This window comes from Dermacentor andersoni, chromosome 11 (genome assembly GCF_023375885.2).
Source record: "Dermacentor andersoni chromosome 11, qqDerAnde1_hic_scaffold, whole genome shotgun sequence".
Taxonomy (NCBI): domain Eukaryota; kingdom Metazoa; phylum Arthropoda; class Arachnida; order Ixodida; family Ixodidae; genus Dermacentor; species Dermacentor andersoni.
In genome coordinates this window covers 30,175,041-30,197,939 of record NC_092824.1, presented here as the reverse complement: position 1 = coordinate 30,197,939, position 22,899 = coordinate 30,175,041, and the positions used below count along the sequence as shown (strand labels likewise).

At 46.5% G+C, this 22,899-nt stretch overlaps 1 long non-coding RNA gene across 1 annotated transcript; it reads left to right on the top strand.

Annotated features, from left to right (window-relative positions):
* The first annotated feature begins 15,844 nt into the window (after positions 1 to 15,844).
* Positions 15,845 to 21,227, top strand: LOC129381472 (uncharacterized). The gene is made up of 3 exons (XR_011890986.1): positions 15,845 to 15,979; positions 18,174 to 18,244; positions 21,107 to 21,227. It is a non-coding gene; the product is annotated as an uncharacterized lncRNA (long non-coding RNA).
* Positions 21,228 to 22,899: the final 1,672 nt, after the last annotated feature.

Sequence of the window (22,899 nt, the reverse complement as noted above, 5' to 3'; positions counted from 1 at the left end):
TACGTGGCTGATATGTGGTCCGTATCCTCTAAACTATAAGCACAGCAACCTATGGAGGTGCGGTTATTTCTTGTTACAGTGTCGAAGGTCCTCCGCCGCCAACGCAAGATCAGTCCACACGAAGAAGGATGGACCTGCTGCCATTTCGACGAAGCTCCGAAAGAAATGCCATGCTTCCAAAATGGTATTCCAGCAGAGCTTTTTGTTGGGCTAGTTGCTGCATGTTACTGAAGTACTAAAGCGCCAAACAGACGACACAAGAAGAGACACGGACGAGTTGTTGCATCAGTTGACCAGTTGCATCAGTTGTTAGCAAGCGCTCATCCGTGACTCTTCTTGTGTCGTCTGTTTGGCGCTTTAGTACTTCAGTTCCAAAATGATACCTGACGACGCAAAAAACAGTGGGACAGTGCCATGTAGCCTCGATCAGAAACCTCGAAATAAGTAATGTAAGACAATGAACCACCAACATCGATGCTGTCGCCGCGCAGTGGCCACTTTAGTGGACAGAGGACCCCACTACTCAGTCATGAATGAATCTTTAACTGCGCAGTCTGACAGTGATGAATACATGGTAAGAACCCCAAATCCGTGCAGGTGGTGGTCACTTGACAAGGACGACTGGAATAAGCACGTACGTCGAACACAAGACGGGTTAGGGCACCTTAGCGTCGTAGAATCACCCTTGTGTCGCAGGATCGCAACTAGCCCGCCTACGCATCAAGATCCAACCAAGGATAGTCAGACAACGCTTCAATCTTCGACGGCGCTTCGTCGATTGCCAGGCCAGCGACTGTGATTGGGTATGCACCCCTATAAACCTACGTGCACTGACTGAAGAGATCTTATTTCGAACTATACAAGAAAATTCAGCGAATGTGCGCGCGGCCCATAAGCCCGTACCATGCCTGTAAGCAGTCCGACTTGTGTGTAAGTGGTTTTACCGTAGCTTACCAACAATGATTTCGTTGCTTTTTCTTTTATAAGTGTTCTTTTGGTCTACGCACTCGTTTGGTGCTCGTAGCCTTCGAACGATACTTTTTAATGTGGGCGCATTAACACTTGTACTTTCCATCTTTTTCCGGTGAACCCGTGTCACCGCCTAAAGTGTTTAGTTACCGCTCCGCGCATGACGCGCTTGCATGAATCCGAACCTTCTGAGTCAACGTCCCTGATTTTGTCTGCTCTCTATGTTATAGTGGAGCCTTCTGTAATCAGACTGCATGCGTGACGTGAATAGTGCTCCACATTCTGTAAGACGCTTAAGCCAATGCGATTAGTCGGGAATCTTCGACTAAACAATTACAAATAATTGACTCTCTTGAGCCGCAGATGAGTTTTGCGACAGTTGGTGCATGTGCTCACTGTTATCATTCAGGCAGGGTGTAACTTGTTTTGTGGGCGCAGTTTCGCACAATAAAGAGTTGATTCCGTTACTGGCGGTTCTTGCTGCTGCTGTGTTTTTCACTGTCACTTCAAAGTGAAAATATCGATGATTAACTCGCATCTTAGTGGAACCTTAGTTGTTAATAAAAGGGAAGCCTCCTAGCGAGGTGAAAGGTACATCTTGTCTCGTATTGCTTTAGTTGCAGATTTACTATCAGTGCCAAAAAACGCGAACAGTGGAGCCCGCGTCCGACTCATAGAAAAAACTGTGGGCGCCGCGGCTAGTCTTACTGCACTGGGCAATGATGCTCGCCCTATAATGCGATATTTTCGAATCTGCTTTCTTTGATTTTGTTTTCTCACTTTGAAACTAAAGAGAAACGAAATAGAGGAGATAAATTTCGAAGGGAAGGGCCAGCATCATCGACCGGTGAGGTCAAACCAGACCTGTCCGCCTCTCTATGGTGATGACTGGCAGATGGTGAACGCTAAACTTTTGTTCCGCTTCGTAAACGCAATGCGCTGTCTGCGCTTCATTCGGTGCCGATACCAAAACATTTCCCCACATTGTGACAAGGAAGAATAGGGGGAAAGGAATGAAAGTCAACTGTTGATAGCAAACATACGCACACGCCCAGAATCGTTCCCATAAACGGTTCCGCACTAATTCAATTAAAGAAATGATAAATTATTGGAATTCAAAGTTCATGAAAAAAACCACTTGGCGCAAATGGGGAAGGATCCCACGTCTTCACATTACACGTTCGATGCTCCATACCATAGGAAAACTTTCGCTCACCGGGACACCGGCGCAGGATGCCGACACCGACGCCGAATTTTCAGTCACGTACGGCACCCTTAACGTTTTCGTGGTAAAATTTATCGTTCCATAAAAGAAATACCATACACGCAAAAGACCGGTAACTTTGTGGAATGAGGATTGCAGCAAGAGGATTGCAGCAAATGAGGATTGCAGAAAGAAAACAAAGCACGGCGTATACTTCGTCGATACTCAAGCACGGAAAATGTTATCGAATCAGAAATGTAAGTCAGAGTAGGCGACGCAGTGGCGGCCTGAAGAGCAAGCTGGGAAAAGTTTCGAAGCGAAGGTGAAATCGCGTTATATGTTTTTGTTCATTCAGGCAGGCCATCGTAATGGCCACATTGGGTGCGGTGCGTTTTTCCTTGACAACGAATAATTTGTTTCGCCTAGGTTTGTATAAACTGTGTTCAACACGCTTAGCAGCATCAACATTGTGGCAAACAAGTAGAAACAGTGTTATTCATTTTTCAAGTAAGATATTACATAAATAAAATTATTTGCTAAGCAGTGTCACGCCGCGGCAAATGTTTTGAGTAAGTTGAAATAAAAGTTTACTTGTGATATATACGCAGTTTAGTGAACAATGTCCAGCTATATTAGTGTTCGATATCAATGTTTATGGACAGATTTTCTGAGAAAGCATCGATGACAGTAAGCACGGAATGAAATGCCATTGCGTTTTGCATTTGGAGCACATATTCCTCTACGAAGGCGAAACTGTCACGTACATCGTTTCCGAAAGGTATTAAAGACCAAAAAATAACCGATATCTGGTAGTAGCAAGAATTGCATTACTTGAGGCAAAGCGCGAAAAGGCACGTATTACAATTGAAGAGAACAAAGACACAATGCTTCTCTTCTGTTGTCGTACACAGGCATTTGCGGACTTTTCATGAAGTTATGCAGTACCAACTAGCCCACCTGTCTGTTTTCCAGAAGATGTCAATTACTTGACTACGCTTGTATCACCTAACGAGCATCTGTGGGCTCTCTATGTGACCTGAGTGCGTGTCGCATGTAGACTGATACCCTTCTACGAGACTGCTTTTGCTCTTGCACTGCAATCACCCTGTTGCGAGACTTTTCACTCTTGGTTACGCAATAAAAACAGACATAATTTACTTCAATAAATTAACTAATGAGCCAGTAGCGGGTCAAAATCACATGCTCTTTCTCAGTATCCGGTATTTTCAACTGACACAGCTACAGCAAATACAGATAGCACACTGAGGCCAGCACGATGTATAACAAGCTCAAAAGTCATCGCCGTTATAACTTTCCACTATTCCTTCTCAAAATTCATTCATGTTTGCAGCGGTGTGATCTTTTGTACCGCAAATGTTTTCATGAAGCAATGGAAACACCAGAAAATGGCAACTGTCCCCCTTGTATGTCTTACGATGGCGAAAACAGGAGCGTGAATCCGCTCACGGCGAGAGCAAAGGGAAAACTGACTCGACTGCTCACTCGGTTTGTTTGTGCTAGCGGTCCCGCATTTGTTGTGGTTCCATTCTCGCAACTGTTATAATGGTTTCGAACTTGGTTCTTTTTCATCCATATTTGATTAAAGCTTGTAAAACACAAATCTATGAGGTGCAGAGTGGGCAGCAACGTGTTTTGTTTAACGACAGCACCACTCGTCGTGCTGGGCGTGAAACGCAATTTACGACTGTAGAGAAATCACACAAAACTCCCTAATGTGTGGTGTATGACTTTAAATATTGACTATGCACGGCGCATGAGCGTTCGCTACCGAAGAGCTGCGGTAAGTGCGAAGCAGTTGCAGTTCTGTATTGCTAGGATTTAGCGAAGACAGCACTGCAATTTGACGGAAACAGAACAAAGCGAGCGCCACTCGTCAGGTGATAAAAACGACCTGCTTCATTTCAACTGAGCGAGAGAATGCCACAGCAGTGAGCAGAATTGTAGCCTCGGTAATCAAAATAATTATGGGGTTTTACGTGCCAAGACAACTTTCTGATCACGCGGCATGCCGTAGTGGAGGGCTTCGGGAATTTAGACCACCTGGGCTCCCTTAACGAGTACCTAAATCTAAGTACACGGGTTGTTTCGCATTCCGCACCCATCAAAAGGCAGCCGCCATGGCCCGAATTTGATGCCGCGACATGCTGCTCAGCAGCCCAACACCATAGATCTGGTAATCATACGCTAATTCGGGTTAACTTAGTTTGGTTACCTCCTGCGCTTCCATGAGGGCTTACACGAGCAACAATTTTATCCAAGCAAGATGTGCGCTTCACTTTAAGAGGAGCATGAAAGAAAATGAGCAATATCGTCCGGTAAGTGCACTTTTTTGTAGTAAGTGAGGTTTAGTTTAGCGAGATGATTTGGCAGACAGATCGCACGGGTAATCGGGGTGCCTCTGCTGCAGATCCAAAATTTGTAAAATGGCGTCAAGCAAGTGGGGGACTCAAACGTCTATATTTTTCCAGATCTGAGGTATCATTTTAATCGAAAAACCCAAGTGACGAAAGTTTTATTAGTTTCGTTCTTTGTTGGCATTGAATGCGCAAGTGAGGTGATTCAACAACGCGCAGTCGATAAGACACGCCAGGTATAGGACATCAAAACATCAGGAATGGCTGAAGAAAGCAGCAACGAATACACGCCCCTTGACTTAAGCATGAAGGGCGAAGAAACACCAAGTACAAGCCGTGACTGTACCCACGGAGCTTCATCTACTTTGGGCACCTACACAACGTGAGCTTTACCATTGTCAATTTCGCCATTGAATGCTGTTACCCTTAGACACGGCCCATATAATAGGCTTTAACATCTGTACATTTGTTCCCACCTAGAACGGGTCTTTTTGACACCCAGCTCGAGCTTTGAAACTGGAGGCTTTCTGAGATCAAGACGCGTCGACGCAAGGGTGGTGCGAATATATTGCCATGTTCAGCGCAAAGTCAGCTGTCAAACGCTAAGGACAACATTTCTCAGAACATGAACGTATACTTACAGCAGAAAATATTATTCATTGATGCATAGTTCTTGCACTACACACGCGCGATGGGGTGCAATAGTTTGAAGTCCCGGGTACAATTCCGGATGGCACCACCGTATTTCGATGAAAGCGCACTCTAAAAAGGCTCTTCATTACTTGAATTTAGATGCTCGTTACAGAAGCCCCGATGGTCAAAATTTATGCGCTGGCCCGCTAAATTCGCTATTCGTTTGATCAGGTCATGGTTCTTGCACGGAAAACCTCGGAATTAGTTTTAACCGCAGTGAACAATTGGTGTGCCGAGCCGTTAGTGTTTTCTAGACAACTCGTCAAAGTGCGCGTAACTACTGTCATTTGCCAATTAACAAAATATATAACCAAGTGGGTACTGCACGCTTAAAGGTTTATTTTAATAAAAAGTAGGCGCCGTGCATGAACAGTTAAAACTTGGTTTAAAACGATTCTGCTTCCCTTTGCATGTGTTGCTTAAAGGCAATAAATGCGCTTTAGAGGAAAAGACTTTTTTCGCTTGGAGTTGTGTGGTTAAAGAAGGTATTGTTTCTGCTTTTAATGTTCTTTGACAACCTAAATTTAGATCACTTAGTTTTAAATAGTGTTCTTTTTTTTCAAATATTCTACCTTGATACGTGGAACACTTTCATTTTAGTAGTACTGCTGTGGCATTGCGGATAATGTATTACAATGCGAGAGGGATAATTAAAACCTTGATGACCTTCCTAAACTATTCCTTGAACATAATGCTAAAGTATTTTTGAGCCAAGAAGAGGCCTTTAAACTCTGACCAATCAAACTTCCGCTGATCGGCCATCTAAAGATACTATGACGAAGGAATTGCCTCGTTGGCGCGTATGGCAATAACTCTGCAAACGAGATTGTCACTTACAATCCACAACTTAAAATTCTGCTCGAGTCAGTGTCTGTACAAGTAATTCTAACTGACAGATTGGTTGCAATTCATTCTCTTCACCTTCAATCTAATGGCGTAATAATGAACATAATATTTTATGACTGGTGAGTGAATGCTGGTGGTGAATGCTCAAAATTTCTAGCGAGACTCTCGGTGCGACGCAAAAGGTAAGCCCATGGAACATGTTCTAGTAACCTCCGGTGAGTTGTTAACTAAGTGGAGACCACCTATTGTAATATATCACACAATAAGTATTGTTCTATTGATTCGGCGCTTGGCCCGTGTGGGCTTCTTCCCTACCTGGAAAGGAACGTTATACAATCTGTTTAGGTAATGAACACTTGACAGTAGCGTCCACTCTAATGCAGCAACACGCCTGACCTTGGCAAATTCCTATGCTGATGTTAGCTTCGGCCAATTCGTCGTATTTGAAGAAATCAACATGTCTAATTCGTTAATACAAAAGCAAACTTAGCGTAGAAGACGCAATAGCATACTTTAGCACTTTTATTGCTGACGCCATAAAATACATGCAAGAGTGAGAAAAATGAGGACTGCGAAGAGACGACAAAAGCAAATCAAAACACGGGGCACACTTCTTCGATACCCAAACACGTGAAATTTTATCGAATTGAAGAAGGTAAGTCAAAGGCTGGGCCGACGCAAGGGCAAGCTGAAGAACCAGCTGGGACAGTTTGTTTTTGGCAGATGGTCCTGCGCACAAGAGATTCAAGTCTGGTCTGGGCTAACAAGCTTACAGTGGCAGGAAACTCATCCGTAGACACTGGTGAATGACTGAGGAGGGAACCTGGAAGACCACACATATACTCTTGGTGAACACTTCGAGCATGTCTGTAGCACTATGCCTAAAATTTAACCATCTCTATCTTTTCCTTAACATCTATTACAGCTTCTCTGATCTCCGAAGGAAACTTGTGCTGCCTCCGGCACGTTCATTTCGCCGCGTACTCAACTGACTTCATCATCATCATCATCATCATCATCATCATCATCAGCCTGGTTACGCCCACTGCAGAGCAAAGGCCTCTCCCATACTTCTCCAACTGCCCCGGTCATGTACTAATTGTTGCCATGTTGACCCTCCAAACTTCCTAATCTCATCTGCCCACCTAACTTTCTGTCGCCCGCTGCTACGCTTCCCTTCCCTCGTAATCCAGTCCGTAACCCTTAATGACCATCGGTTATCTTCCCTCCTCATTACATGTCCTGCCCATGCCCATTTCTTTTTCTTGATTTGAACTAAGATGTCATTAACGCGCGTTTGTTCCCTCACCCAATCTGCTCTTTTCTTATCCCTGAATATTACACCTATCATTCTTCTTTCCATAGCTCGTTGCGTCGTCCTCAATTTAAGTAGAACCCTTTTCGTAAGCCTCGAGGTTTCTGCCCCGTACGTGAGTACTGGTAACACACAGCTGTTATATACATTTCTCTTGAGGGATAATGGCAACCTGCTGTTCATGATCTGCGAATGCCTGCCAAACGCACCCCAGCCCATTCTTATTCTTCTGATCATTTCACTCTCATGATCCGGATCAGCAGTCACTACCTGTCCTAAGTAGATGTATTCCCTTACCACTTCCAGTGCCTCGCTACTTATTGTAAATTGCTGTCCTCTTCCGAGCCTGTTAAACATTAAATTAGTTTTCTGCCGATTAATTTTTAGACCCACTCTTCGGCTTTGCCTCTCCAGGTCAGTGAGCTTACATTGCAATAGGTCCCCTGAGTTACTAAGCAAGGCAATATCGTCAGCCAATCGGAAGTTACTAAGGTATTCTCCATTAACTTTTATCCCCAATTCTTCCCAATCCAGGTCTCTGGATACCTCCTGTAAACATGCTGTGAATAGCATTGGACAGATCGTATCTTCCTGCCTGACGCCTTTCTTTATAGGGATTTTGTTGCTTTCTTTATGGAGGACTACAGTCGCTGTGGAGCCGCTATAGATATCTTTCAGTATATTTACGTACGGCTCGTCTACACCCTGACTACGCAATGCCTCCATGATTGCTGACGTTTTGACTGAATGAAACGCTTTCACATAATCAATGATAGCTATATATAATGGTTGGTTATATTCCGCACATTTCTCTATCACCTGATTGATAGTGTGAATATGATCTATTGTTGAGTAGCCTTTACGGAATCCTGCCTGGTCCTTTGGTTGACGGAAGTGTAAGGTCTTCATGATTCTATTTGCAATTACCATAGTAAATAATTTGTAGGCAACGGACAGTAAGCTGATCGGTCTATAATTTTTCAAGTCTTTGGCGTCGCCTTCTTATGGATTAGGATTATGTTAGCGTTCTTCCAAGATTCCCGCACGCTCGAGGTAATGAGGCATTGTGTATACAGGGTGGCCACTTTTTCTAGAACAATCTGCCCACCGTCCTTCAACAAATCTGCTGTTACCTGATCCTTCCCAGCTGCCTTCCCCTTTGCATAGCTCCCAAGGCTTTGCTTACTTCTTCCGGCGTTACTTGTGGGATTTCGAATTCCTCTAGACTATTCTCTATTCCATTATCATCGTGGGTTCCACTCGTACTGTATAAACCTCTATAGAACTCCTCAGGCACTTGAACTATCTCATCCATATTAGTAATGATATTGCCGGCTTTGTCTCCTAACGCACACATCTGATTCTTGCCAATTCCTAGTTTCTTCTTCGCAGCTTTTAGGCTTCCTCCATTCCTGAGAGCTTCTTCAATTCTATCCATATTATACTTCCTTATGTCAGCTGTCTTACGCTTGTTGATTAACTTCTAAAGTTCTGTCAGTTCTATTCTTGCTGCAGGGTTAGATGCTTTCATACATCGGTCTTTCTTGATCAGATCGTTCGTCTCCTGCGATAGCTTACTGGTATCCTGTCTAACGGAGTTACCACCGACTTCTATTGCAGACTCCTTAGTGATGCCCACAAGATTGTCGTTCATTGCTTCAACACTAAGCTCCTCTTCCTGAGTTAAAGCCGAATACCTGTTCTGTAGCTTGATCTGGAATTCCTCTATTTTCCCTCTTACCGCTAACTCATTGATCGGCTTCTTATGTACCAGTTTCTTCCGTTCCCTCCTCGAGTCTAGGCTAATTCGAGTTGTTACCATCCTGTGGTCACTGCACCGCACCTTACCGAGCACGTCCACAAATTGTATGATGCCAGGGTTAGCGCAGAGTATGAAGTCTATTTCATTTCTAGTCTCGCCGTTCGCGCTCCTCCACGTCCACTTTCGGCTATGCCGCTTGCGGAAGAAGGTATTCATTATCCGCATATTATTCTGTTCCGCAAACTCTACTAATAAATCTCCCCTGCTATTCCTAGTGCCTATGCCATATTCCCCCACTGCCTTGTCTCCAGCCTACGTCTTGCCTACCTTGGCATTGAAATCGCCCATCAGTATAGTGTATTTTGTTTTCACTCTACCCATCGCCGATTCCATGTCTTCATAGAAGCTTTCGACTTCCTGGTCATCATGACTGGATGTAGGGGCTTAGACCAGTACAACCTTCATTTTGTACCTCGTATTAAGTTTCAGAACAAGACATGCCACCCTCTCGTTAATGCTATAGTATTCCTGTATGTTGCCAGCTATATTCTTATTATTGAGGAATCCGGCTCCTAGTTCTCGTCTCTCCGCTGAGCCCCGGTAGCACAGGACGTGCCCGCTTCTGTATCAACTGTATCAATATCAACTGACTTACTTGTGCGTTAATCAATTAAGGCTTTTAATCAATCCTTCGTGCACCCTGCAGTTGAATCACGGTGATAGAGAGAGAGGAAGCTTTTCAAGGGAGACGGGCAGCCGGGATGCTAGCACGACCGGAGCCTCCCTTCCTCAGCTGGCCGCCGGAACTTGAATCTTGGCGGCGGCGTCGACCAGCCGAACTAGCCGAATTTTATCCTTCCGGCATTCGCCGAGCAGCATGTCAGAGCTTGTTTACTTGTTTGATCATTTTATCCATAAGCTCACTTCACTTGTGCTGAGTGTGACACATAATTTACGACTATGGCGTCATCGCTCCCAAGGATAGCAACCTGGCTTCAGTAACCACGGCTTGGCACGTGTTCTTCATTCGTAGCGCAGGACATGGATAAACACAGACACCGGACAAACGCATCTCATGTCCGGGAGCGGTAGTATAACTCGAAGCACAGCCCTAGTAGGCATTCACGCAGATCCAAAGACAGTTAAGGGTGAGCCCCTGCAATTGTGGTATTCTTTTTTCTAAACTGAAGCTTTTGAGGCGAACCATCCCGGGCTTCGTTGCTGATTGTGGCTGCGGCTGTGTTACTGAAAAGGTGCGTGCTTGACGTCTCTTCGCGCGCATGCCCAGTGCAGTTTCCATTACGCCGCGAGTACACGGATGAACCGAGAAAAAAAACAGTAGCCTTTGACCTGTAATTGGAGTCTTATACTACTCCATGAACCCACATGTCCTTACACAATGTCCACATGTGTACTGGATAGGCATAATTTTGTTTTGCTTTACTAATTTTTAACCGCTTTTAAATGCTTCCGATGAAAATTTGCTGCCGCAGAAAAAACAAATCTTTAGCGCAGATAACCTCTATGGCCCTCGAAGAGTACGCTCTGGCGCCGCGCCAAATACATCTTATCAGTTACAGCTGTTCGGACGGCGTATGCTTTGATTTTCAACATCGTAAATGGAGCCACACAACATAAATCTAAATAAAGTGCCCATATCTGAGACGCACTAGCTGAAAATAAAGGAAAATTTAATTTGCGCTTGTATACTTCAGAAACGTATGCATTGTCTGAAAAGTACGCTCTTCTGGGAAATGCCCCTCACTTGACAAGGAGGTGAAAGCCGTCAGTCAGGCAGTACCCACGAAGATTACTGGAAGGACAACGTTTACTACAGGTGAATTTCATTGTTATAGCTTTTTTTACGATGAATCAACCTGAATATTATTACGATATTATCGGTAGATACCCGAGAGACGAGCCGCCGTGAGAACGACGACGAAGTGGGTCTGTGCCCTTGGCGCGAGTGAATGTCAGCCTGGCGCTCTGGCTCCAGTCTAGTGTAAATAGTCTGTAAATAGCCTCTTTTGTCTGTGTCTTTCTACACGTAACATTCTGGTGGAGGTGCTGGGTATCGATCCCAGTACCTCTCTCGTCTCGTTACTCTTCTCTCCTCACCACCCATTCTCGCCCACTTCGACCCTGATGCCCCGACAGAATTGCGTACAGATGCCAGCGGTCATGGCGTAGGTGCCGTCTTAGCCCAGCGTCAGCGTGGCCAGGATCGCGTTATTGCTTATGCGAGCCGCCTCCTCACACCACCGGAGCGCAACTATTCCATTACGGAACGAGAATACCTTGCTGTAGTCTGGGCGGTAGCGAAGTTCCATCCTTACCTTTACGGTCGCCCTTTTTCCGTAGTCACTGACCATCATGCTCTCTGTTGGCTCTCATTGCTAAGAGATCCTACAGGCCGGCTTGGTCGAAGGGCTTTGAGGCTACAAGAATTTTCATATTCCGTGGTGTACAAGTCTGGCCGCCTGCACAAAGACGCTGACAGCTTGTTGCATTACCCTGTTGACGACCCTGACTCCTCCAATATTACCAGTGCTGCTTGCGTATTCTCTGTGTCGCAGCTGCTTCATTTCGCCGACGAGCAACGTCGTGACGCCTACATCAGAGCACTCATCGACCGTTTTGAACACTCTCCGACCGACGCCACACTACGCCTCTTCGACCTCCGTGACGGTACTCTGTACCGTCGTAACCTTCATCCGGATGGCTCTGAGTTCCTACTTGTCATACCTAAACACCTTCGCTCAACCGTTTTAGCAGAGCTTCACGACGCACGAACGGCAGGACACCTCGGCGTATCTCGAACCTTTGACCGTGTACGTCGCCGGTTTTTCTGGCCGGGCCTTGCCCGTTCCGTACGACGTTACGTCGCCGCCTGTGAACTTTGCCAACGACGCAAGAAGCCTTCCCAGCTCCCCGCTGGTTACCTGCAGCCGCTCGACATCCCTGCCGAGCCCTTCCATCGTGTCGGCTTAGACCTTCTCGGCCCCTTTCCGGAATCTATATCAGGAAACAAGTGGGTTGCAGTCGCGGCGGACTACGCGACCCGCTATGCCGTAACCCACGCTCTTCCGACCAGTTGCGCAACTGACGTGGCGCATTTACTTCTACATGATATCATTTTGATGCATGGTGCTCCGCGTCAATTGCTAACAGACCGTGGCCGTACGTTCTTAGCCAAAGTCATTGACGACATCATGCGTGCCTGCTCAATACAGCATAAGTTTACCACCTCCTACCACCCTCAAACGAACGGCCTCACTGAGCGTTTGAACCGCACCCTTACAGACATGCTATCCAAATACGTTTCAGACGACCACCGTGACTGGGACCAGGCTCTACCTTACATCACCTTTGCGTATAACTCTTCCCGTCTCGACACTGCTGGCTTTTCTCCTTTTTACCTATTGTATGGCCGTGAACCGACGCTACCACTGGACACTGTGCTTCCGTCCACCACAGCATCAACTAGCGCTTATGCCCGTGATGCTATCGCCCATGCTGACCATGCTCGCCAACTTGCGCGCGCTCGTCTACAAGTCTCTCAAGACAAACAAAAGCAGCGCTACGACCTCCGTCACCGTGATGTCAATTTTGTCCCCGGCACCCTCGTGTTGCTTTGGTTACCATCGCGTAAAGTTGACCTTTGTGAAAATCTGCTTTCCTGCTACACGGGCCCATATCGCGTGCTTCGCCAAGTGACAGATGTCACCTACGAGATCGTTCTCACCACGCCCACAACGTCCTCTGCTGTGACAACCAGTGACATTGTCCACGTCGCCCGACTCAAGCCCTACAACTCTCCACGTGCCTTGGATATTTAACGGCACCGTGACGGTGCTTTTACCGCCGGGGGATAGTATTACGATATTATCGGTAGATACCCGAGAGACGAGCCGCCGTGAGAACGACGACGAAGTGGGTCGGTGCCCTTGGCGCGAGTGAACGTCGGCCTGGCGCTCTGGCTCCAGTTTAGTGTAAATAGTCTGTAAATAGCCTCTTTTGTCTGTGTCTTTCTACACGTAACAATACAGAGCACCTAGATATACGACCCGAGTAAGCTCGTCCTCTGAGTAAACTTCGAAAGCAGACTCACCAAATAGGGCATTTAGTGAGGCAATCGTCTCGTTTTTACCAAAAACGGCGTCATTGAAGAATGCTCACTAAATGTGCCTGTAGATGCACTTCTTAAGGCCAATGTACAGAATTCTGGCGTGTAGTCAACTTCGATGCTCTCTCATCTTTAGTTGCCGCAACAAGTTCCTTGTCTTTTCGGCGATAGGCATGCACTTACTTTCAAATTTTCCATTCTACGGCACCTGCGTATGTCAGGCATTAAACATGTACCGCAAGATACCGTTGATAAATGTAGTCCCATCTGCATGGTTCAGACATCAAGATTTTGCAATTCCATTCAGGATTGTCCCTGTGATGATTGGCGAGATTACAATCGTCGCATAGAATAATGTGGTGACGCAGACACGTGGGAAACGACCATTCCTTGCGCAGGATTTTTGCAATTCACGCAGCAGTGCCTCGTGGATCACGACGCAAATTGATGGCAGGGTCTTCGTACCAGAAAAAATATTCCGGCAGCCAGTACCCATATTACTTTCCGAAGCGATAATGGTGACCGCGCTAGTGTGGTGCCAACTGGTGACACGTGCAGCGGGAAACACACGGTGGTTGTTTGCAGGTAAAATATCTCAATTTATTGAAGTAACATCGCTTGCTCGTTCGGGGCACCTATCTTTTATGTTTAGTAATTAATGTTCGTTCCAGTACGATGAGATGGGTCTGAGGTGTCTTAGCCGCATGATGACTACAAGCGGACTTGGAGTGCTTACGCGTTTGTTCCTCGACCTCGGTTGGGTGTAAAAGATTTTTGGTGTGAGGCATTTTGCCAAGAAACAGCACTGTAGCATTACGTCAGGTCTCTATGCACAACTAAAAACACACGGAAGCGAGCAGGAGCGAGCCTGTGTTTACGGTGAGAACTGTCGTCACTTACAAGTGCCTTGGGTGGTTAACGGCTATCTTGGATAGCTAGACAGCCAGGCCTAACGCCGTTATGCAAAATCTGCCCATGTGAAAGGATACTTTCAGTCGAGAGTGGATGTCTAGAGAGTATGTTTCAAGCGTTAAGTGATTCCGCGATGTTTCATCGGCACCTCGGGCACTATCTGACGCTTGGCGAGAACGGTCCGACATCTGGCAGGAAAACCGTGATACACTGAATAAGAAGAGAAACGGCAAAGAAAGAAACATTAACTAGCTTCAGCTGTTTATTTTCGCAACCCTGTTGCTGCTTTATACCGCACGGATGTAAGCCTCATCGGAGCACAAAAACGCGCACCGCTTTAAACCCAGGAGGAAGTCATCAAGCTATGACACTTACATAACTTGGGCAACGCAAACGAATTTCTCGCATCGCCTTTACTATCTACCACACTCTTGCCATGTATATGCACGTTGTGAACTACCGCCTGACGCAGCGTGAAAAACAGCAACAGCAGCACAGTGTAAAAGTCTAAGAAAAGAACCAAAAGTCGCTTTGAAAGCCAAGGACCGCACATCACAAAGGTCCTAATTGCGCTATAGCTGCGCCAAATGTCAACTAATTTGTTCAAGAATAACTTTTACCTTTACACAATGTAATCCGTGGAGTTGCAAGAGACGCCTGGAAAGCACACCCATGGATTTCTATAAAGCTACACTTCCAGACGCACACACGCAATTAGCCCAGAATCAGGCCAGAGGATATCTTTACCCATTAGAAAAATCGGCTGGTTTGCGGCCGCGTCGGGATTTAAACCACCTAACTCTCGCATGTGAGTTGGGTGCAGCATGCCCGAATCATTTGGTGTAGCTAAGGAGCTGTGGAGCAGAGAAATTGACAGCTCTCTCCTTTGTGATTACCTTCTACTGCACTGAACTCACACCACCACCTCACGCTCCTCAAAGTGAGACACCTTTTCACATATGTGGCCTGCATTTCCCTGTGGATTTCGATGGGCGTTCATCCTTTGCTTCATAGAAAACGAATCACACTTTGTTGGTTATTCTCCGTGTATGTGTGAAGCACAACCGTCATCTTCAGCACCCGACAGCAGCGCCGTGTCGCGGCGCTACCGGGAGATAAGTCTGGGCTGCTCCAAGAAATGTTCGCTGCTGGGAATGGACATGTTGACTTCGCTTTTACAAGCGTAATTCGGCCTAAATATATAGTGGAAAAGACTTTTTGATTCGCTCTCGTATAAGCGTTGGGTCGCCTTTTTTTTTTCATTCGCTGTATTCACTAGTTGCGCCATGACTGCCAATATCTCCCGAGTAGCGTTAGCACTACTCCTGAAAGAAACAATAATAGACACGTATTCGTGTCTACGGTTTTTGGCTCGAGGGCTTCACTTAAATTTGCTTTTATGATTTGGTGTCAGTACGGCACGTGTCACTGCGGCTCCTCTTCTAGTGTTCGAATATTAGCACTTTAGCGTCGACATAGTGGCGCACTCTGTTGTATGTTTTTTCCAGATGGACTTCACGATATCATTCGAGTTGCCCAAATGCCCAACGTTTTATTGGTTCCCTTTCATCCTCGGCACGCGTTGCGCATGCGCGATCATTCAACGACGTTCTGTCTCAGAAAGACCCCAGTACTTCGGGGTGTCAGCATCAGGCATGGATGAACAAAGGAACGGTGGACACACACCTCCTGCGTTTACCTTCATCGACAAAGCAATCCCGGATAAAAGCCGCGAAGACGGCGAGGGTGCCTTAGGCACTTCCGACGATTACCTTACGTGAGTATTCTCGTTCGTGCAATTCTCGTTGGATATTTTCAGCCGCAGAAACAACCTGGAATACAAACTTTAGCTGCTGTACATTTGTTCCCACATCGATGTGGACGTTTTCGAGGACAACTTACAGGCAGCGTGGCTGCGGCAGTTTATGGTTATGGTAAAGAGAAGTGCTTCTACAGGAGGCAAATGTTTCTATCAAAGTATATATATATATAGTTAGATAGCGTTTGATCACCGCATCGCACACTTGTAGCAGTGACCCATTGGCTGGGATGTTGCGCTGCTTAACTCCACATCATGGGTAATGTACACTCGCCCACAAAATATTGCGGCGTGCGCGAGCGCGTGGCGAAGCGACCCTCTTCCCCTTCTGGCGGTGAACCCCCGGTGCCGAGACCGACGCCGGCACGCATGCGCGTCCCTCCGAGACTGCAAGCGTGCATGTTTCCGTGCGTCCTCCTTGCGCGCCGGTGATATTCGAATGTAGCCGCGAGGTAGCCCTCTTGCGATATGCGCTGTGGCCATGCTGTGGCCCTGTGGCGAATTCGACGGGCGAAACTGTGTGAAGCGTCTTTAGAAGCGTTGGTTGTCGGGCGCGCCACTGCGGCCGCTTTTTGCCGAGTCACGAGCGCTGACGCATAGGGCCGGTCCAGTGGCGAACGCCACAAGTCATTTTTTTTTCTGGGCTGCACCTTTTCATGGCCAATCATTGTTGTTTCCTTCTTTTTCGAACGGGGCGTTCTCCCGCAGAAGAGCGTAGCATACAACGCGCTCTATAGAAGGAGACAGGCAAGACGAAAATGAACCAATAATTTCCGTTGTATAAACGAAGTTCTGCCCGTCGAAGCCGCCATGACGCATATAGGAAGAGGGGCACATCGCGACAACATTCAGATATCGCCGGCGCGCAAGGAGGAAGCGCGGAAACATGCACGCTTGCAGTCTTGGAGGGACGCGCATGCGCGCAAGTGTCGGTCTCGACACCAGGGGTTCACCGCTAGAAGGGGAGGAGGGTCGCGTCGCCACGCGCTGGCGCACCCAGCAATATTTTGTGGGCGAGTGTACAAGCCGCAGTGGTATTTCGCCAATGATTGTGAAATGCAAGAAGGCTCCAGTACTTGGATTTGCGTGCACATAAGAGAAACCCAGGTGGAGAAACTTAATTCCGCGATCCCTCGAAGAGGCCGTCATAGTGAGGTCGGGGTTTTGAAACGTGAAACACAAGGACATAAATAAATAGAACAGTACGTCAAACTTTCTTTGGCGATCGAGTCAGCACACTCCTGGACCCTCACGGAATATCGCAGACATAGTACAACTTGATAAACACGCAGGAAATGCGTGACCCAGAGAGCAAACTTCTTAAATTTTTGCTGTTACTCGTTTTTTAGCAAATATAAAAGGTGCGCTTGAAGAAAAACGCCATGTCGTCGAAATGAACGCAGTTAATTTTTACGGCATGTTCGGGTAAATCGGAAAATACTACAGGGACGAGGCGACGGCCGCGTAATATTGGCGCAACTGCAAACGGCCGCGTGGGCAGAGTGTGCGAACGTAAGCGTGAAATAGCGAGGACAGTTGCCCACCCCAAATCTTAAGATGCGTGGTCGCAGGCAGGCAGAGCTTTTGCGGACGTGGCTGGGCGACCGACTCGGCCGACTGGCAAGGTACGAGAGCTAACATAACGTAGCCAAACCTAACATAACCTTGCGTTACCTGATGCATAATTTTAAGCACTCGCGCGCTGTTTACGCATGCCGCTCATGGCACGGCAGTTCTGTCGCACTGTTTATGACTAGCGCTTTCGAGTTGACTCGCATGACGTCGTAAGCTACAGGCACGTAGTCTAAAACGAACACCCCGGAGGGGATAAAACTGCATAATTATGTCGTTATCTGGCAGCTTACGACCTTCTTAACTTGGTTCTAGCATCGTTCGCATCTTACTTCTTCTTACTTATATTTCATGCTTCATGTCATGACTTAAGAAATTGCATAATTTAAGAGTGTGCCGTTCACCCTATGCCGGTAGGGAAGTGATCACTTTGATAAAATGATGCATTACGGAAACAGCCTTCATTAACGAAGCAGGAGTTCTCTTGGTCTAAATTCTGTTTGCCAAAAACATTTTTCTGGTATATTCTGCCGTAACTGGGAGCTCAGAGTCAAAGACCAATACGTATGTCTCATTCCAGGTATATTGACGAGTACATCAATGACGCGTTCAAGGCGTTGAACCGCCAGACCGATGCCACTGACGTCAATGGTACGTACGGCATGGCCTTTAACCATCGATACCATTCGCGGAGATGCCTAACAAAGCCCAGAGGAGGCAGCATTTCCATCGATCATGATGGCGGTGCATTTATTTTTCATACCGACAGCATACTAGCGTCACCATGTAGGTTGCTGCTTGTGCAGTCATCGTGATATCCATGCAGATGAATTGAGTGCTAACAGAGACAACACTACGCATATTCTACTTGCCTCAAGTTCCGAATGAATTCACTTTCAACGTGATGAATTCAATCGCAAAGGCAATCGATACTTCTCGTTTTGGTATGCATTGTGTTGGAATGGGGTCAGAGTAAGAAGTTTGCAATGCTTAGCAAGCCAACCGCATGTTTTATACTTCACGGTAAATGCTTGCTGGGTGATCCTGTCATCAAAGAATCTCTTGGCGGGTGCCGTGGCAAATTTAATTTAATCACTGGAAATTGCAAAGGCGCCGTCAAGGGAGCGTTTCGGTAATAAAACTTCTCGAGTACATTCGCTATGGGAGAGCATAGATGACATCGAGCTGTCTTGTTACTGTGCCATCAGCAGGCGAGTGTTACTACTTACAGACACTCTCCCCCTCTGCATCGAATGGCGTTCTTAAGCGGCGTTCCTTGCTTGCCTTCTCCCCTACATGATCAAAGGCCCTGGATCATGTTAACGTGACGATCCCCGCCTCTATTATTTATTTCGATACATTTTTATCGTACGGTACATCTGATTGTGGCATTCCGTCATTGGATGATCAACCGAATTCCCGTGCAGTGGTCGGTGCCGTTGCAAGCAGTTCACATTGACCGGCTCTCTCAAAGCGCGGCTGCTTCCAGAGTAAGGGCACGTGGCCTACCGTTTGCAACTGTGTCCTGCCACGCAGCAGCTTATACGTTCGAGGCGCTGTAGCCACAACTTAATTTGCGAGCCGCTCTTGTGTGTTTACGATAGCCGAACCTATTGAGGGGACCTTTATTACAGCTCTCTGTCTACCTTACGGAAAACCAGCCATACCTTATTAGTATTCTGTAATATTTGCGGTCATCATATCTAACGCAACATAGTGGGATTGCTGCTGTTGCATTGTTCTACAATACTGCCTTGGGAAATTGTAATTCTGCAAGTCTTTCTCATCTTATCAGATGCCGGCCACACCACCCTCACATATGCTCATTCGGCGGCCTTTTAATCAGCGGGATAGGTATCGAAGGCGTGCAGAGCATCACGGGCATTCTTAGTTTAAAATTAGTTGTTAAACATGCTCAGCTAACTGTAAGTGCATTCATAAGAAATGCAGCTACAGACGTAGGTAAATAGATGCATAGGATAGCCAGGCTCTTAAACAATAGTTCACTATCGTTTGAAGCTTTCATCTATCACATCAAGACAAGGTTTTTCTGGGTGTTCAAGCTTAAATACAGTTTTTTAACTTGTTCTGTCGCCTTTTCCTTTGTCAACAACCCGATCAGACTGTCTACTGCTAGCAATATATAGGCGATATGCTGAACTTGCAGGTGCACTTTTGCACATAAAGAAGTGCATATCGAGGTACAATCGTAATGAAAGTGTCAACAGGCGAGTTCGTGACATCATTAGCCAGCCATCTTTACGCGGCAACGCCCAACCTTTCGAAACACTTTTCTTTTGAATGGGAAGCTTCGTATCTGGGACATTTCAGATTTTCCTACTCAACATGAAAAATGCATATATGCCTTGGAGAACAACTTTTAGACTTACATGTACGATGTTCGTTGCATTTGAGAATGTTCTAGTGACTGTAGTCATGCAGTTATCTATTTAGGGCCCGGATGGTTTGCCAAAATTCCCGGAAATTGGCACGTTTCTAAAAAGTTAAAACACCACGTCATCAACTTAGTAACTCTAATCCTAAAACAAATATCGGTGTACAGTGGACCGCATGGTTTAGAATATATAAAGCGGCAAAGTTTGATTGATGAATTTACAATTTATAGAAATGACAAATATTTGCGAGCGTTTTTCAAAAGACTTAGCTATCCCATTCTGGTAAACTTCAGAACGCTGAATATCATTTTTGTCGATTGACGGGTATCAGTAAATGTACTTTCGAAAATTAGGATATTGTTTTTTTTGCTCAATTAGCTGCAAGCGTGATATTCATTTTTGCAAATTTTGTCGCATTCAATACTTCTTATAGAGACGTTTACCGTCTGAACAATAGGTTAGTTTAGGGCAGTTACAAGATTTCATTATTTTGCTTCACATTCGATAGCCTACATCAATGTTGGTGAAAGCGTGATTAAGGAAAACAATATCCCTGCTCGCAAGTACTTAGACAGAAGCCTCCACGCTGAAGTTCCCTTTTGCACGTTTCTACCTAAGCAGCTCTACAGTAACGAGAACGAGCCCGTCTTGGTAAAGGCAAGTTGAGTGCGTGCCAGAAGCTGCTCATTGAATTTAATAGATGTTGCATTGCGACCTTAGTGAAGCATGGAACACGCCTCTTGCTGGAAAGTGGAAAAATAGATTCCACCTTTGTAGCGCACTAAAAGATAGTGACCTGTCATCTTTCGCTTAGAACAAGGTTGTATTCTATTCTGCTGTATTATACAGCGTATTCATTTTTAGAAAAATTAACATTCTGCAAAGTTAATCGGGCTTGTCTCTTGCGTCAATGCGAATCTCTTGCTTGCACTGAGCACCGAATTCCAGTATTTCGGAAAGAAAAAGCACACTGCACACGCAAACAAAGCAGCCAGCCTTGCGTACACCTAAAGCCCAACTAAAACGTACTGCATGCCATCATTTATTTTTCACGCTCTTTCAATGACGTCTCCATAGCGACGAGTGAACACCTCTGCTGTTTTTTCGGGCCACGCAGATGCTGCTGAGAGTGGAAGCACGAATGATGCGCCTGTGGTGTCCACCGCCAGTGCCGATCACGCCAGGCCCAGTACGAGCCGCGCTGGCATCGCGAAAGTATCGTTGACTACGAAAGACACCGCGAGGTGAACCAATATTTCTAAATATTTCTTGATATAAAGCAACCCTGCCATAGAGTGATGTGCGACGGTGACCACGCCGCCCAGTTGCAATTTTATGCCGCACAGAAAATAGAAAAATAGGTCATAAATGTAAGAGCAAAAGAAAGCGTCTACTTCAACGACGCGTGAGGACGTTTCAACGACGCGTGAGGACGTTTCAACGACGCGTGAGGACGTTTCAACGGCGCGTGAAGACGTTTCAACGACGCGTGAGGACGTTTCAAGGACGAGTGGTGACGCATCTAAGACGAGTGGTGACGCATCAGAGACGTGTAAGGACGCATCACTATACATGATGCATGACTATGGCGCATTGAAAGACGCCGCCAGGACGTGGTTCCAGAACCGAAAGTGCAGCCTAAAACTGCGGCAGCTCTTTCGCAGCGTCTTCCTACAAGCATTCACGAGCGTCGTGCGCAAGGAACCGGCCGGAGTTCTGCTCGAAACGCGGGTGCAGGTACCGAACGAGAATATCGCGATCTTTACAGAAGCGATGAACCGTCTTTACGGCGACCCGGACATGTCTCAGAAGAAAACATGTTTTCTCGAGCGTGGTTTGAAGCAATAGCTTCACGCCGGATTTTGTTCGCAAGCCGGTAAAGACCACTGCGAAAAGAGAGCTAGAGGAATGTATGAAGGCAGGGATGTTAACCAGTCAAGAGTCTGGTTGGCTACCCTACGCTGGGGGAAGGGAGAGGGGGAGGAGATAAGGGAGACGTGTGTAGAGACGTGTACGGACAGTACATGAGTTAAAGCTCCTCGCGCAAAGCAGACGTTCTGGGGAAGCACAAAAGTGCCTTCGCAGCCTTCTGAGCCGATGATCGGTGGGGACCGCGCTCTAGCTGTCTGTTCACTCAGATGACAATCACCTACTTTCATCAAAGTGTTGGACAAAGATTGTCTTTGTGCTTGGAATTGAGGACAATGGCAGAATAAGTGGTGAATGTTCTCGCATCCGCAAACATCACATTCAGGACTATCAGCCATTCTAATTAGTGCTGATTAGGCATTCGTAAAGGCACTTCAAGCCACAACCGACACAGAAGAGACGCTTTGCGTCGGTTCAGACCGGCCGGAGGTCTCAGTTGCAGTGACGGGTTTTGCTGTGCAGTCTTGTGCGCCTTGTATGTGCGGTATTCCACCCTGCTGAGGAGATCATGCGCGCTAGAATGCGGAGTTGTCTCACGGCGTCGATCTTTGAGAGAGGAATGGGGACGCAGTGATATTGGTTTGACGTCCAAGTTGCCTTACCTACGTCATAATTTCCTATGATGCCGCAATGACCTGGTATCCATTGAAAAGAGATATCATGGCCTTCACCCGCCGTGGTTGCTCAGTGGCTATGGTGTTAGGCTGCTGAGCACGAGGTCGCGGGATCAAATCCCGGCCACGGCGGCCGCATTTCAATGGGGGCGAAAGGTGAAAACACCCGTGTATCTAGACTTAGGTGCACGTTAAAGAACCCCAGGTGGTCGAAATTTCAGGAGTCCTCCACTACGGTGTGCCTCATAATCAGAAAGTGGTTGCACGTAAAGCCCCATAATTTATCATGGCCTTTCTCTCTTAAGTGATGGACAAGTTCCAAGATTTTACAGGTGAGCTGATCATGAGTTCAATGTCGGAGAAACGA